Genomic DNA, 16,302 nt, shown 5'->3' on the forward strand with positions numbered 1-16,302 from the left:
CTTGTGAAAGTCAAGAAACTCAAGTGAACCAAAACCTAATTGGACAGATGCTTCAATCCTGTCCAATTCATGGCACTGGACCCGTGTCTCACGATTTCCTCTCCAACCTTAACATGCTTCATTAGTATGTATGCTATATATAGCAGGGCTTACAATTGAGCCTCATCCAGCTATTTATCTCTCTCTTCTCCACTTGCATAAATACCTCTTTTTCTACAAAGATTTGTGTTAAGCAAATGGAAATCCACCGGTCGAATTTCCCCTCTGACTTCTTCTTTGGGGCTGCAAGTGCTGCTTATCAGGTTTCTACTAATTCAATATCTTTCATACTTTCTAAAGACAAATTTGTATTGCCTTGTTTGAATTCAAGAGTTTTTTGAAAAACTGATTTTGTCTTTCAAATCTATAGTAATAAACTCTAAAAACAACTCCAAAAAACAACTTAAAAAAGCAACACATCTCAAATACACTAAAAAAAAAAATAAAAAAAATAAAAACCCCCACCTTCTTTTTCACCTATCACCCACCACCACCACCACCAACTTTCATCATACACCACCAGTCATTGCCACCTCCCCTTCTTCTCTCTTTCCTCCTCCTCCCTCTTCCCCTTTTCTCTCTCCTCCCTTTCCTCATCCCTTGTCCTCCTCTCCCCTCCCCTCCCCTCCTCCCACCCTTTTTCGCAACCCCCCTTCCCTCTTCCCCCCCCCCCTCTAGTCGCCGACCAGTTTTTCAAAAATACCCTATTAAAATTTTAAATCTTAAAAATATCCTAAAATATATTATCAAAAACACTCCAAAAATACCATTAGCACATTTACAGTAAAAATTTTTCACATATATTACTACAGTAAAATAATTTTAAAACATCCCCAAAACAACTAATCCAATATAATTTTTTTATCTTAAAGCATGACTCATGCATACACATCATGAATGAATTATGCCTTCAATAGTTTGGAGTTTGGCTAAAAGGTTTCTTACCAAATAAAATAAACTCAATAAAAACTCCTCACATAGGCTCAAAAAAAAAAAAAAAAAAAAAAAAAACTCCTCACACAGTACATGGGGAGAACCTACAAAACTTGAGTATATATAATTACATGGTTAAACTTGGACCACATCCCTCAAGTTTTGATCCTAAACGAAGAATACTTGACCATGTTAAAGTAATATGATTAAATAGAACGGTATATAAGCACCTTGTGTAAGTTGGCTACTTGGTCTTAATATGTTTTTGGGTTAATTTTAATTTGCACCTTTCAATTATACCCGAATTCACACTTTGTTCTTAATCTGTTTTAATTTTTTTGGCTGATCCTTCTTCTACTACCCATTGGATTCGCTGTGTTCCATAGATTGAAGGTGGTCTGTTTGAAGGAGGTCGTGGACCTAGTTCGTGGGATGCCTTCACCCAAACGACACCGGGTCTGTTGTCTCGGTCCTCCTCTTTGTCATCATTAAAGCTAGACTTTGTTATTACTCTGTGAAAGTCTAAATTAACTTCTTCTCTTTTTTTTTTTGTTTAATTTCAATAATACAAGTGATAAATATAATTCACAATACGTGTAAATTTAGGATGAATGGTGTGAATTTATCTCCTCCTTTTTTATTTTTCCTTCTTTGTCCTTAAAACTAGGGTTGCACTATACAAAACAGAATGTTTGATATTGCAATTAGACTTTTTGTTTCTTTTTTTTTTTGTCTAAATGTTTTGAATTTACTTTACCATATTGTAAGTGGCCAGGGAAAGCCTCTTACAAATCCAGCACTAGTTTGAGAGTTTAAATCTCACTTCATGCATAAAGGAAAAGTATAGTGCTTCCCTTCTTCAAACAAATTTAGAGGGTGTTACAGTGCTCCTATATTTCTAAAGTCTACCTAATCCATATATAAGTTTCAGTTAGAATTTTTCTTCCTCATAGTACAAGTAACAATAGATTGTTCTAGGTAGACACAAAAAATTATAAAAAAAATAAAAAATTAAAATACAAATAAAAAAGTGGCAAACTATTATGTTTAAGAATTTCAGTATGAGCTCCATCCTTTTACTTTTCATGTGCAAAAAAATTTGTGCCTGTGATTTTAACGAATGGGCTGATTTCCAGGAAAAGTCAATGAAGGTGAAAATGCAAACGTTGCATGTTATTCATACAAGCTGTACAAGGTACTTATCCACCATTCACATAGATTTCTAGCTCATTCAAACTATTCCTCTCTCTTTTTAGATATATCTCTTTCCAAATTTATTGGCCCTTAAGTTCCCAATCGTAATTCGTTGCTTCTGTCCAATTACACTATAGGAAGATGTGAAAATTGCCAAGAATATCGGTTTAGACTCCTACAGGTTTTCAATCTCGTGGACTAGAGTACTGCCAGGTAACAAGACGATTAATTTTTAGAAAATAGGGAATCTTTTTAATTGTTTGAGGACTAACTAAAAAAATATAAATCATTGCCTCTATTAAAAAATATTGCAAGTTCTGATATTGAGATATGCTAATTAAGTGTATCATATTTTTTCCCCCAAATCTATGTCGTAGGTGGAAGATTGAGTGCGGGTGTGAATAGAGAAGGAATCCAGTACTACAACAATCTCATCGACGAGCTGCTGGCAAATGGTAAAATTTAGTGAGAACTTTCCTTCGTAGGAACCGAAAACGGATTCATCTATGAAACTCAGTTGACAATTAGCCATGTTTAGGCATCCAACCTTTTGTGACCCTACACCACTTTGAAGTTCCACAAGTTCTGGAAGAACAGTATGGTGGTTTCCTGAGTGACAAAATTATATAAGTATTGCTTATGTATGCTGTTTTTCTTATCAAAAATAAAATTAAAATGATGTACATAATTTATCGAGAATTGCAATTTTAGTCCTAAATGTTTGTGATATGAACACTTTTAGTCCCTGGAGTTTGAATGAAAGCAAATGTATTATTAAACGTTTTAATTTTATGCATATTTAGTCCTAACAACTGATTTTTACCAATTACTGCTAAAATCGGGTCATGTTCCAGCAACTAATTTTTTAGAAAAATCTAATAAGTTAATAAAATACTGCTAGTCATAATCTATATTAAAAGATGGCTAGTTATTCATATGTAGGAGTGGCAATTTCTAACACAATATGTGAACACCACACAGAAAAATCTAGATAAAACACGACATGGAATAATTTATGTAAAAAGTGGGTCAACACGAACACGATATATAAATAAAGTGGGTCGTAATGGGTCAACCCATGGTTTGACATGATTAACCTGTTATTGATGTGCTAATAATTTTGAAAAAATGTTACTTGATTAGTTTAAAGTTTTAAAACTAAAATAATATAATTAACCTCTTATAGGAATATATAAACATGTAAATCTAGACTTCACAACTTCATATGTATAATTTTTATTATTTTAATTTTTTGCTTCCTTCCTTCATTGTTCTTTTTTTTTTTTTCTCAAATTGATGAATATAGACAACCTTTATGATTATAATTTGAGATAAATTCAGAAACCTCTCTTGAGGTTTTTAACAAATTCATTCAGTTCCCCTGAGCTTTCAATAATTACACAAACCTCCATTGGTCCAATCAAATGACTAAAATGTCCACCACTTAATAGTTAACTCATAAAGGGATATTTAAAGCTGAAAAAGAAAAGAAAAAGCCTTACTTCTTATTATTCTACTTGTTATTTCCTAATCTCAAAGAATAATCTCCATCCATTTTCTAATGTTTCATCTCTTCCTCCCTCCCTCCCTTCCTCTTTCATACTCTTTTCTCTTTCTTTCTATAACCACTTCTCCCTCTCACCAAATATCGCACTCCATTATTACCAATCACACCACTATCAATTTGTTTTCATCTCCAAAATTTATCAGTACTCTTTTGTTTTCCTATCTCTTTCTTGCTATTAAAATTTTAGACCCTTTCATTTTTTAAATATTTTTACTCTTTAAAAATGTTAGCCAATTGAATTTACTAAATTAATAAGGTGCAGATTGTGGATTTTATTATCAAACTAGGGGAAAATGAAGAAGGTGGGATGGAAAAAAAAATGAAATTGGGAGTTGAAAGATAAAGAAGTGACTAATATGTTTGTTAAGTAAAAATGTCTAACGATTAAAAAACTCATTGGTTCTCTTTTCTATTTCCACCTTTTGATTGTTGTTTTACTATGAAGATAGAATTGTGTCTCTATTTTTAAGAATGATGGAGCAATGATGAATTATATTCTTGGGGACATGGAGACATTTCTTGGTTTACGATTGGTAGTGGTGGTGGCGAGCTACATTAGGCAAGAACTAGCAAGTAGTGGATTTTGAGGTAAGTTGGACTCGTGAGACTTGGTCTGCTTTAGTGGGTATACCACGTATAAGAAGTTAAAGATTTAAAACTTGTTTTGTTTTGTCTTATTCTCTAGAAGAAGAGTATTTTAGAATATTTGTGAAAAAGTATAGGTATTGGGCCTATATTGTTACATAAACCTTACAAGCAAGGGAGGTAAGTGTAATTTTTTGAAACTTAAGGGGAGCTCTCTACCATTATTGGAAACCTCAAGGGAGGTTTCCTAAATTATCTCTTTTAATTTTTCACTTCCCACCTTCATTCTTTATTTGTCAAATTGATTAATACTTACCTTCATATCAAATATTGCTCATATTTCTTCCTTTCTTAGTGATTAAATATCTTTTCTAGGTAAATTTTAACACCATTCCACAAATTTTCTATTATTTTCATCTAATTTCTTTTTGAACATTTTCTTGTTTGTACTGCTCTTCTGTTGCATGGTTTTCCCTATCCTTTTTGTCCCTTAAAGTTTGTCTTTCTTGTTAAAGAAAAACAAAACAGACTTTATTCTATATTATCAAAAAGATGTTAATGCATTCAAAACTTATATAAGTAAAATTCAATCAGGGGTTATAACTAAAAGTGATGAAGAGAACATCACATATTTTCTTGAAGGAGAACCATGTTTCAAGTTTTAGCGATATTTCAACTATAATTTTCATATAAAAAGTTAAATGAGTCAATTGGGTAAAATCACGATACAGTATGTTAGTAAACAAGTTATGACGCAAACACGACACAAAAGTCAAATGTGTCATTATGTATTTAGACTCATTTAACATGAAAACGAGCATGGCACGATACGAATATAACAAACACGACATAGCACATTGACAGCCCAACTCATATGCTGGTCACATAAGTACTTAGTTTCCAATCTATATTTTCTTTTGTCAACTAAATTTTAGTTTTTTTTTTAATTTTTCAATAGGAGATGGGTAGGACTTCAAAAGCAGGAAAGGATCGAGGAAATTTGAAACTACCACTTCTAATTCTTGGAATCTCAACTTAATCACCAGAACAAGGTCTTCACGACCAAATTTTTGTACATTTTTAGCTAAAAACTAATTACACAAGTGATTGGTATCTTTTACTATAAATTACGGCCAACAATATTTATTTCATGTTTTTAATTCCTTTTTTTAAAAAATAATTGTCAATACGTAACAACACGTGACTGGATTTTGGTAGCAATGAGTAAAAATCTGTCAATAAGACTAAATGTACTTAGAGATTGAAATATTTGAAAATACATTTGTTTTCTTCCAAATTTTAAGGATTAGAAGCGCACATTCCCCAGAGATTTAGGACAAAAAAAATGCAATTCTCTTTAAATTATTAATCCTCTCAACTTTACTATGTATGTATGATGATTGATGAGAGTGACGAAATAAATTGAGGGCACAAAATTACCCTTTGGACGTGGAATATATATTATACTGCCTTCAGTACTATAATCATACAATGGGTCCAAAACTTATCTTAAAGTGGTAGTAATTGAAATTGGAAAAAATTTTAAGCTGGACGATATTTTTTTTTTTTTTGGCATTTGGGAAAATTTTCAAGCTAGAAATTCTTGTTTTTCTTTTTGCCATTTAACAGGTAACATTATTATTTTGAACCTTGAAATTTGAAGAAATGCGTAAGTTAGCTAGAAAGTTTCTAAATTTTCAGAAGGATTTTCGTTTAGAATTAAAAACTATCTGAAAGGTCTATTACATCCTAATATTCCTCTTAGGAAATCAATTTTAACCCTTACTCCTGAATCTGCTAAAATGAAGAACATATTTAGATAACATTACAAAATAAAAATAAAATTCTTACTCTTACTCCAATTTACCAGAAAGGACTTCTTGGAATTTGCTGAATTGTGCTTTTGGGAATTCGGTGATCGTGTAAAGTTTTGGACAACATTCAATGAACCATGGACTTTTATATATAAGGGATATGTCGCTGGTAAATGGCCCCCCTGTCGAGGTCCAACTTCAGAGGAACATTTGAAAATTCCGATTGTGCCATACAAGAGTGATCTCCAGAGTGCAGTCATTTGTGAAGATGGAGATCCAGGTCGTGAGCCTTACACTGTATCACGCAATTTGCTACTTGCTCATGCTGAAGCGGTTCATCTATACAGAAAAAAATTTAAGGTTTGATCATACATGCTTGTTATTCAAAATGAACTGGTATAATTGTGTTGTGTGCAATTCTTATATAGTTTACATGATCTGATGTACAATTGTATCATTTGTAATACACAAAGTTTTTGCATACGCAACAAATCATGCAAGACATATAACACTTTATGTAAACTACAATCCAACGTCCTAGATCGTGATAACTTATTTCGTTTCCAACTGCGTATGCACAAAATGACTTGTGCCCTTTTGGGGTGCTAAACACATAACAGTCAAAATACCTTTATTATGATGAATCTGAGGTCAAATTTTTGTGCAGGCTCAAGGGGGTCAAATAGGAATAGTACTTTATTCCAGTTGGTTTGAGCCATTCACCCAATCAGAGAGGAACAAAGAGGCTGCTCAACGAGCATTGGATTTTCAATTTGGCTGGTACGTGAACACATGACAAGCATGTATTCAAGCAATATTCTCTTTATTTTAATTGAATGCAATAGATTTATCCTTTGAAAGAAATATCAGTTGACAAAAAGCCAAAAAGCATTATTCTCGAAAAAATAAAAGCTAATTTTCTTTGATAAACATGGTCTTAGTAAATGATAGTAGATGGCTCTTGAGAACATTGAAGTTGAAAAGATGGCGCACATGATCTAGGATTGAAGCAATGCATTCCATCTTAATTCACATTTTCATATTGTAATTGCAGATATATCTTGGTGTAGCTTTGTATGCACAATTCAAATCATTTTTTACAAAGATTAAAAAAAATACCAATTTTTAGTAACACGAATATTGTTTGTTTCCACCAAGATTCCCAAGGTTCGTATGAGTGAGATGGCCACTGATTTTTCTACCCTTATCCAAATCTTTTGGTTTCACACCCATTGCTACTTCTCATATGCGGGCACAGATGATTTTCTTCACAAGTTGTGCTTGTTTTTCCAGGTTCATGGATCCAATAACATATGGTCAATATCCCAAGAGCATGACGGATATTGTACCACCAGACCGCCTTCAACGATTTTCAGAGGAAGAATCCGGTAAGCTAAGAGGGTCATATGATTTCCTTGGACTTAACTATTACACCGCTCGATATGCAGTTGCATCTGACCCGAAATTTGGACCTCCAAGCTGTGATAACGATCAGCATTGCACAAGTGAAAGTAAGTTTCTAAATATCTTTCTGAAAATATTTTAGTGTGTCTGTTGTGTCAAGTGTGTAATTTCACTGTTTCCTGAGCTTTTATCATTTTTGTTTTTGTTTTCTTCCACACAGCCAATGGTCCTGATGGAAATCCGATTGGTACAAAAGTGAGGAATTAACCGCATACATAATATATTACAGCATATTTGTTCATAAACCTGCAGCATAGAGGTCCATTACCTTAATATATAGTAAAGAAAATTCACATGCCCTAAAGACAGAGAAATGCGTTATATATATTTTATTAAGTGTACTTTATTCAAGTACAATTGCCTTAATTTCCCCAAAAATTATATTTTTTTTCCTTTTTGATGCTTAGGCAGGTAACGACTGGATACACATTTATCCAAAGGGGATAAACAAGCTTCTTTGTGCCATAAAACAACTTTACAATGATCCTCCAATTTACGTCACCGAGAATGGTACTTGACTTAACAAATTTCACGAATTGATCCACCATTTTCAAAAATAATCAATACTTGTATATTTTTGGGATATATATCGTTCTAATCTTGATTATTGCTTCTCACTCGTATAGGTGTTGCTGATGCAAATAATATCAATTATACCGTCTGCAAAGCTCGCAAGGACGAGGTCAGGATTATGTACCTTCGTGAGCATCTCAAAGAAATAAGGCTTGCCATGATAGAGTAAGCTCTTGCTGGGAAAAATGTACATTCATGTTTTCAAGTTACTTTATTGTACATTTTCTTCGATGACTAACATATCTATAATTGCAGAAAGCGTGTCAATGTTAAAGGGTATTTTGTATGGGCATTGCTTGACAATTTCGAGTGGGCATCGGGCTACAAAGATCGATTTGGCCTTGTGTATGTTAACTTCAAAGATCGTCATCTGTCAAGATTCCCAAAAGACTCAGCTCTGTGGTACATGAATTTTCTGGGCAGGAAGTGTAGACCTATTCAACATCAGCCTCCACCAACTAATGGCTTACTTGAGGATGAAAATCTGGACATTACTTCAAATTCAGCAGAAATGGTTGTCAGTGAGAGTCCAAATAAGAGGCCCCGCAAAATCTGATCCTTCTTTTTTTCTTTGTTTCAGTTATGTGTTTTGTGACGGAAGGTTATGACCCAAAACTGAGTTATGCTTTCTGTAATAAAGAGCTATACATGCTCTTTGTCCTAGTTTGTCCTTTTATTAACAGCTTTTTGGTCTGTTCTAGAAGAAAGTCATGGAATAAATAAAAATTTGCTGTATCCATTTCTGTTATATAAAGTCTAATAAAATTTAGTATGCTTTGTTGCAAGTGCATGAAAGTTTTTTCAAGGTTCTTCAAAGTCTATGGTTGCCATGCTTCAAATGTCTACCCACCCATACGTTGGTTTCCTTCATTATGGGTGCTGAAAAGGGATGGAATTGGAATCAACAAATAGGCCAACTTAGGTTAGGATTGCAGGTTTTTTTTTTTTTTGGCATTTTGCTCTCTTCACGCACATACCGAAATAAGCTATAACAAGCTTGATACTAAACATGCACAACAACTTACGCGTAATTTTACATTATCATCTCTTTTCCATTACTAGTAATTGATTAGATACTAAACTCACGGGTGTTTGATAGTCCTAACAAGTAAGTAAAAATTCATTATTTAAACACTTCACATTAAGTTTGTTTGTCAGCAGCGGAAGAGGACGAAAAACATGCAGCGGAAGATATTCATATTATACAAACAATGAATGATAGCGGGTAAAATATAGTGCATTTATATGCATAAATTGCTAGTTAACTATATTATTTGAGTTTAATTTTGAATGAAAATTACTTATCTTTGTTCTCCTGTTCTTCTAATAGATGAAAAGCTTAATTGGAGAAGACGGACCAAAAATGTTACATAAAGAAACAATGGAAGAAAAAGAAGTGAAGAGGAAGGGATTTGACAGGAATGACATATTTGGCGATCAATTAAGATGATTTTTAATTTATTTTTAAGCTTAGAGAATGACCTACAATTCTTATGAAACAACAAAGTCCAATTCTTACATTTTCATAGCAAAAAATCCAAATTACTAAAGTATATTTTTGTTGCGATTTTCTTCTGGCTAGTTCTCAGTATTTTGGTATATCTCAATATCCATATCTCCAAATGACACGATTCTCATGGCATTGGAAAGTTAAATTAATGGGTTAGTGTTAGGGTGGTTATCTAAATTTAACCAATAGTGAAAACCATCACCTTTAAACCCAAAATCTATATGGCGATTATTAAGAAATAAATGAATATTAAAAATTGAGGAAACGTACCTGAATCCATATTGATAAACTTGATACTTGAATCCCTAGAGATTTGGGGTGACCTTCCAGGTCAACAGGTATTCACCGATCCTTTGAGAGAGGCCTTTAATTTCTCTCTGGTATCTTTCCTGACGATAGGATATCAGGGAAGAGCTATTTTGTGGTATTAGGAAATACGACAACTAAAACGATACCTGTGATCTGGAGACCATAACCCTATTTATAGGTAACATTCCTGTTACCTTTTGGAGCCCTATTTCAGCCCATCATTGAAATAGGAGCCCATAAGCTTCTACACATTAAAAGATCCACATCCTATTAGATACATTAAACCCAAACTATATTTGATCACTTTAATTGGGTTTAACCTTAATTGACAGTTTGCAATACATAATTATTCACATATAAGTCCAATGTTGGATTAAGGATCCAACAATCTCCCACTTGGACTATATGTGTAACCTTATAATTATGTTTTGCAATTAACTATATGAGCTCAACTTTACTGTCATTATCACAATGTATCTGTAACCAATTCGATCCATCAATTACACAAATATAGGATCAAAGCGGCTTTTGTTACAATTTCGTAACTTGACCCGTCAATGGTCACATATATCAATGCAATTGAATGACATGAATCATGATGTGGATGTGTAACATGAAAATTTCATGTAATGTGATCAAAATATGCCTATTTCCAACTGGTCCACCTTAAATTTTATGAGATCAAACCATACTAAAGTTAGAGTGTAAATAAATCCAAACTTTATTTATGCATAAAATATTCTTAAATCCTTAATAACAAAAAAATATCATAAGAGCATTCAAAATAACAAACTCCCACTAAAACTGTACATCATTTAATAACACGACACCCATATGAGTAGTATGCTCATGAAACAATTTGGGTGGCAATCCCTTAGTAAGCGGATCCGCAACCATGGAGTTTGTACCGATGTGCTCTATCGATAACTGTCCATTTTGTACTCTTTCTTTAACAGTCAGGAACTTGATATCTATATGTTTAGATTTGATTGAGCTCCTGTTGTTATTGGAATATAAGACTGCTGACTTATTGTCACAGAATAATTTAAGTGGCTTTCAATGCCATCCACTACACGTAATCCTATGACGAAATTTCGCAGCCAAATTCCTTGGTTGGATGCCTCATAACAAGTTATAAATTCTGCAGCCATAGTGGAAGATGCTATGAGGGACTGTTTAGCACTCTTCCAGGATATGGCACCTCCAGCCAACAAATAGACATAGCCTGACGTTGATTTCATAGTATCTTTGCATCCAGCATAATCGGAATCAGTATACCCGATGATCTCTAATTCATCTGACTTCCGATACGTGAGCAGGTAATTCTTTGTTTTCTGCAGATATCGTAAGACCCGTTTGGTTGCTTTCCAATGATCTAATTCAGGATTACACAAATACCTACCCAACATTCCAGTAATGTACGCAATATCCGGACGTGTACATACTTGAGCATACATTAGACTCCCTACTGCTGATGCATAAGGAATCTTTTGCATCTCTTTTTCCTCAAAAGCATTCTTGGGACACTGTTCAAGACTAAATTTGTCTCCTTTAGCCACGGGAGTGTCACCTGATTTACAATTTTGCATGCCATACCTTTTGAGAACCTTTTCGATATAACCCTTTTGTGATAGTCCTAAAATACCCTGAGATCGATCTCGGTGTATTTGTATACCTAACACAAAAGATGCATCACCAAGATCTTTCATCTCAAAATTCTTAGTCACAAATTTCTTGGTTTCATGTAATAGACTCATATCGCTGCTGGCAAGCAAAATGTCATCAACATACAATACCAGAAAAATATACTTACTCCCACAGAACTTATGGTATATGCAATCATCTACTAAATTCATCTCAAAACCAAATGAAATGATCACTTGATGAAATTTCAAATACCATTGTCGAGACGCTTGTTTGAGCCCATAGATGGATTTTTTAAGTTTGCAAACCATATTCTTTGGATCTCCTGACACAAAGTTTTCTGGTTACACCATATAAATCGTCTCATCAATGTTACCATTGAGAAACGCTGTCTTTACATCCATCTGATGTAACTCAAGATCGAAATGCGCCACTAGTGCCATGATAATTCTAAAAGAATCATTTGAAGAGACTGGAGAGAAAGTTTCTTTATAGTCGATACCTTCTTTTTGTGTATATCCCTTAGCGACAAGACGAGATTTGTATCTTTCCACATTGCCTTTCGAATCCTTTTGATTTTAAATATTCATTTACAACCAATAGGTTTCGCACCTTCTGGCAATGGGGCAAGATCCCAAACATCATTGTCCTTCATAGATTTAATCTCCTCATTCATGGCATCGATCCAATTTTGAGAATTTGAACTTTCCATGGCTTGACGGAAGTTGATTGGATCATCTTCCATCAATTCAATGTCATCCTCATGTTCTTGGAGAAAAATAATGTAATCATCTGGCACTGCACTTCTCCTTTCTCTAGTGGATCTTCTTAATGGCACTGGTTCTTGGAGAGGAAGAGTTTGTTCTTCTATAACTGTTTGTTTTTCGACATTATCTTGATTTGTTATGTCATGATCTTGTTCAGGATTAGGATCCAAAACAAGATCAATGACACCTGTGGGAATATTAATATATTCCTCTTTAAAGATAATATCCCTTACTGTATTTTCTCCCCCAAACTTGACATCCTCAAAGAACCGAGCATTTCCTGTCTCAAAAATTGATTTGGCTGTGGGATCATAAAACTTGTAACCTCTGGATCTTTCAGAGTATACAATAAAATAACAACTAATCGTTCTTGAATCCAGTTTCTTTTCATTAGGCCTGTAAGGCCTTGCCTCAGCTGGATACCCCCAAACATGCATATGCTTTAAACTGGACTTTTTCCCTGTTCAAAGCTCATAAGGGATTTTGATAGTTACTTTAGTTGGAACTCTATTAAGGATATATGCTGCAGTCTTAAGTGCTTCACCCCAGAGTGACTCTGGTAAGGTAGAATGACATATCATACTGCTTGCCATATCTTTAAGCGTTCTATTTCGTCTTTCAGCTACACCATTCATAGTGGGTGAACCCGGCATAGTGTACTGTGGGACGATACTGCATTCCTCTAGGTATTTAGCAAATGGTCCTGGACATTGTTCACCTGAATCGTCATATCTACCATAGTACTCACCATCACGGTCAGATCTGACGCTTTTGATTCTTTTGTTGAGTTGATTCTCAACTTCAGCTTTAAAATTTTTGAACACGTCCAGTGACTGTGATTTTTCTGAAATGAGATATATGTAGCCATATCTTGAAAAATCGTCTATGAACGTTATAAAATATTGTTGACCATTTCAAGCAGATGTAGGAAATGGTCCACAAATATCTGTATGTATAAGTTCTAAGACGTCTAAGGACCTATTGGCTTCAAATCTCCTTTTATTGGTTTGTTTCCCCTTTATACAGTTAATACAATCATTAAAATCTGTAAAATTCAAGGGGCCGAGAATTTCATTTGACACAAGCCTTTTCATTCTCCGTTTGGAAATATGTCCTAATCTCTTGTGCCATAATACAGCTGAATTCTCATTGGCTAATTTTCTTTTAACTCCTCTAGTACTCAAATGCAGAGATTCATTAAATGAGGCAATCGTATCAATTAAATATAGATTATCTTAATGCATTAAAGAACCAGAACCAACCAATTTTGAATCATGAAACAATTCAAATTTTTCATTTCCAAATGAACAAAAATAACCAAATTTGTCCAAAGCAGAAATAGAAATTAAATTCCGTCTAAAAGACGGTACAACAAATGTCTCATAGAGATCCAAATAAAATCCGGTCTTTAACAATAATCTAAAAACTCTAATTGCCTCAACTTGAACTGTTTTGCCATCGCCCACGTAGATATATCTTTCATTATCATTAGGCTTTCGGCAATTCAGGCAACCCTGCATAGACACACTGATGTGAGTTGTTGCACCAGAATCTAACCACCATGTGTGTCTAGGTACCGAAGTTAAATTAACCTCAGAACAAACCAAATTAAGAAACATACCTTTCTTAGCACGTCAAGCGTGATAGTTGGTGCAATGTTTCTTTTGATGCCCTTCAGCTCCATAGAAGAAACAACTATTCTTTCCCTGATCATTTGATTTCTTTTGTTGTTTCTTTTGTGGCGCTGTACCTGCAGCTCCTTTTTCCTTCTTTCTCTTAAGTCCCTTACTTTTATTATTAGTGGTTGACACCAGATGGGCACTTTCTGTCTGCTCTTGTTTCAACCTTTTCTCTTCCTCTACACAGTGTGAGATGAGTTCATTTAGAGACCAAGTTTCCTTTTGATAGTTGTAACTCACCTTAAACTGACTAAACTGTGTAGGAAGAGATATTAAAATCAAATGCACTAGTAACTTGTAACGACCCCACCTCCCCCTAAGGCGTACCAGAGGGTTCGGCGGGCCGCCTGCCCAGCTCTCGCCGGGACTCAGTCGTTCGCTACAGTCCTCAATTAAAAATTGAAATAAATCACAAGAATAAATAGGGCATTGATCCAAACTTAAAGCGAAACTTATATACATTGCCAACCCAAAAGAGAATATAAACATCAAATATACAAGGGTTCTCAATCCTTCATACGTCCAGCCCGTGCCAAGCACTAGGCGAGAACCACTACAAAAGAAACAAAAGAAACAAAACTAGATTGGCTAGTCTATCTCAAGCTCACGTCCTCGCTCGCCTTCCCCTGTAAGGAAAACAAAACTAAAGGGATGAGCTAAAAGCCCAGTGAGGTTCCGAACACACAATCAGATAATCAATCCAATACATTAAACATGGAGTATCAATAATTCAAGAAACATTTACAATGGAAAGCGATAGTAACACATTCATTAAAAGGATACGGCTCACAAGGAGCAATTCGTTATTTCGTTCATTCGTTCTCCTGACATTTCCCCTTATTTCTCCAATCATTTGAAACTGCAATTTCCGTTTATCAATAACTCTCGTTCGATCGTTCGTTCATTCATTCATTCATTCACCCCCGTCCTGGCCGTTGGCCAGTCTCCACCAACCTACAGGGTAATACTCGAGTATACCAAACGTTCACCCAAGTCCCTAATCGCCCGACCGAGTCCGCTTCTGGCTCGAGACGACCGGTAACAAGGGCAATGGCTAGTTCAACCCAAAAGGCTTACATTCATGCGCAAGTAACATTTCAATCATTAAATCCTTGAAAATTGCACAGTTATTTAGGTCGAGTGCGATAAAGTACACACTCGCCTAGGAAGCTCGTTTTGGAAATCATTAAAAGCACTTAACACATTAGCAAATGATAACAACAAGCCATAGAATCAAATAAGGAACACTCACCTAGAAATGCAAAATATCGTGCAAAATATCCTTCCGGATATTACCCTTAATCACCAATGAAACCTAAGGTTGAACAAGAGAACATATTACAGTTTATCGAGCAAAGCATTTAAGGAAAACAAGGAAACCCGACTAATTAGGAGTAAAACGTGTAAAGATGACTTTCAAGTAAGAAGAGGGTTGTTTGAACCCAAGGATGAAAAATCATGTTTTAAAATGGAAAACCGGTCATGGTATTGGCCAAACAAAAGTATACAAGCTCAAATAGAAACCTAGCCCTCGGGCGAAAATTTGGGCAGCACGCCCTTTGTGTTTACCTAATTTTCCAGCCATTTTGGCTTCATTATTTTTCCTCAACCACAACCCAACATCACACATAAGCAATTCAAGTCAAGAGCCGTTCCATAGGCTCACAATATCATAAGAATAAGAAATACAGTAATAACAAGTGCAGAAATTCAATTTAGCAAAAGACAGATTTGACGTGCGAATGCGGAAATAACTTATCCGAGACTACGCTTATCGGATTAAGACGCAACCTATGCCGTTTTGAAGCTAAGACTCAGGGCTACAATGTTAATGAAGGTCACTTAGTCCAGTTTCTAATATAACTTGGTCAAATTCTCAAATTACTAAACCAGAAACCAATTCGTCGGCTGTTTAAACGCAGAACACTGTAATGGTCATAACTCAGTGTACAAAAGTCCAATTCAGGTGTTCTTAGAGGCATTTGAAAGCTAATTCAGAATACTACAACTTTCATGTTTTGGCCAAGAGCAAAATCAGAATGGATCCTGGCCAAAAAATGGGATAAAATGGACTTAACTGATCACACGGACTGCTTAGGAAATACTTAAAACAGTAAGGGTATTTTGGACTTTTCACGTCCTACGTTGCTCCGATAGAGCTAAAATTTTGTAGGCACCTATAAAATGCCATTCTATACAACTTTTCTTCTTTGACCTAAGGCCA

The 16,302-nt window shown here is 34.7% G+C and overlaps 1 pseudogene; it reads left to right on the forward strand.

Moving 5' to 3' along the window:
- Positions 1–223: 223 nt before the first annotated feature.
- LOC113760051 lies at positions 224–8,725 on the forward strand (annotated as a pseudogene).
- The last annotated feature ends 7,577 nt before the right edge of the window (positions 8,726–16,302 follow it).

This window comes from Coffea eugenioides, chromosome 2, assembly GCF_003713205.1.
Source record: "Coffea eugenioides isolate CCC68of chromosome 2, Ceug_1.0, whole genome shotgun sequence".
NCBI lineage: Eukaryota > Viridiplantae > Streptophyta > Magnoliopsida > Gentianales > Rubiaceae > Coffea > Coffea eugenioides.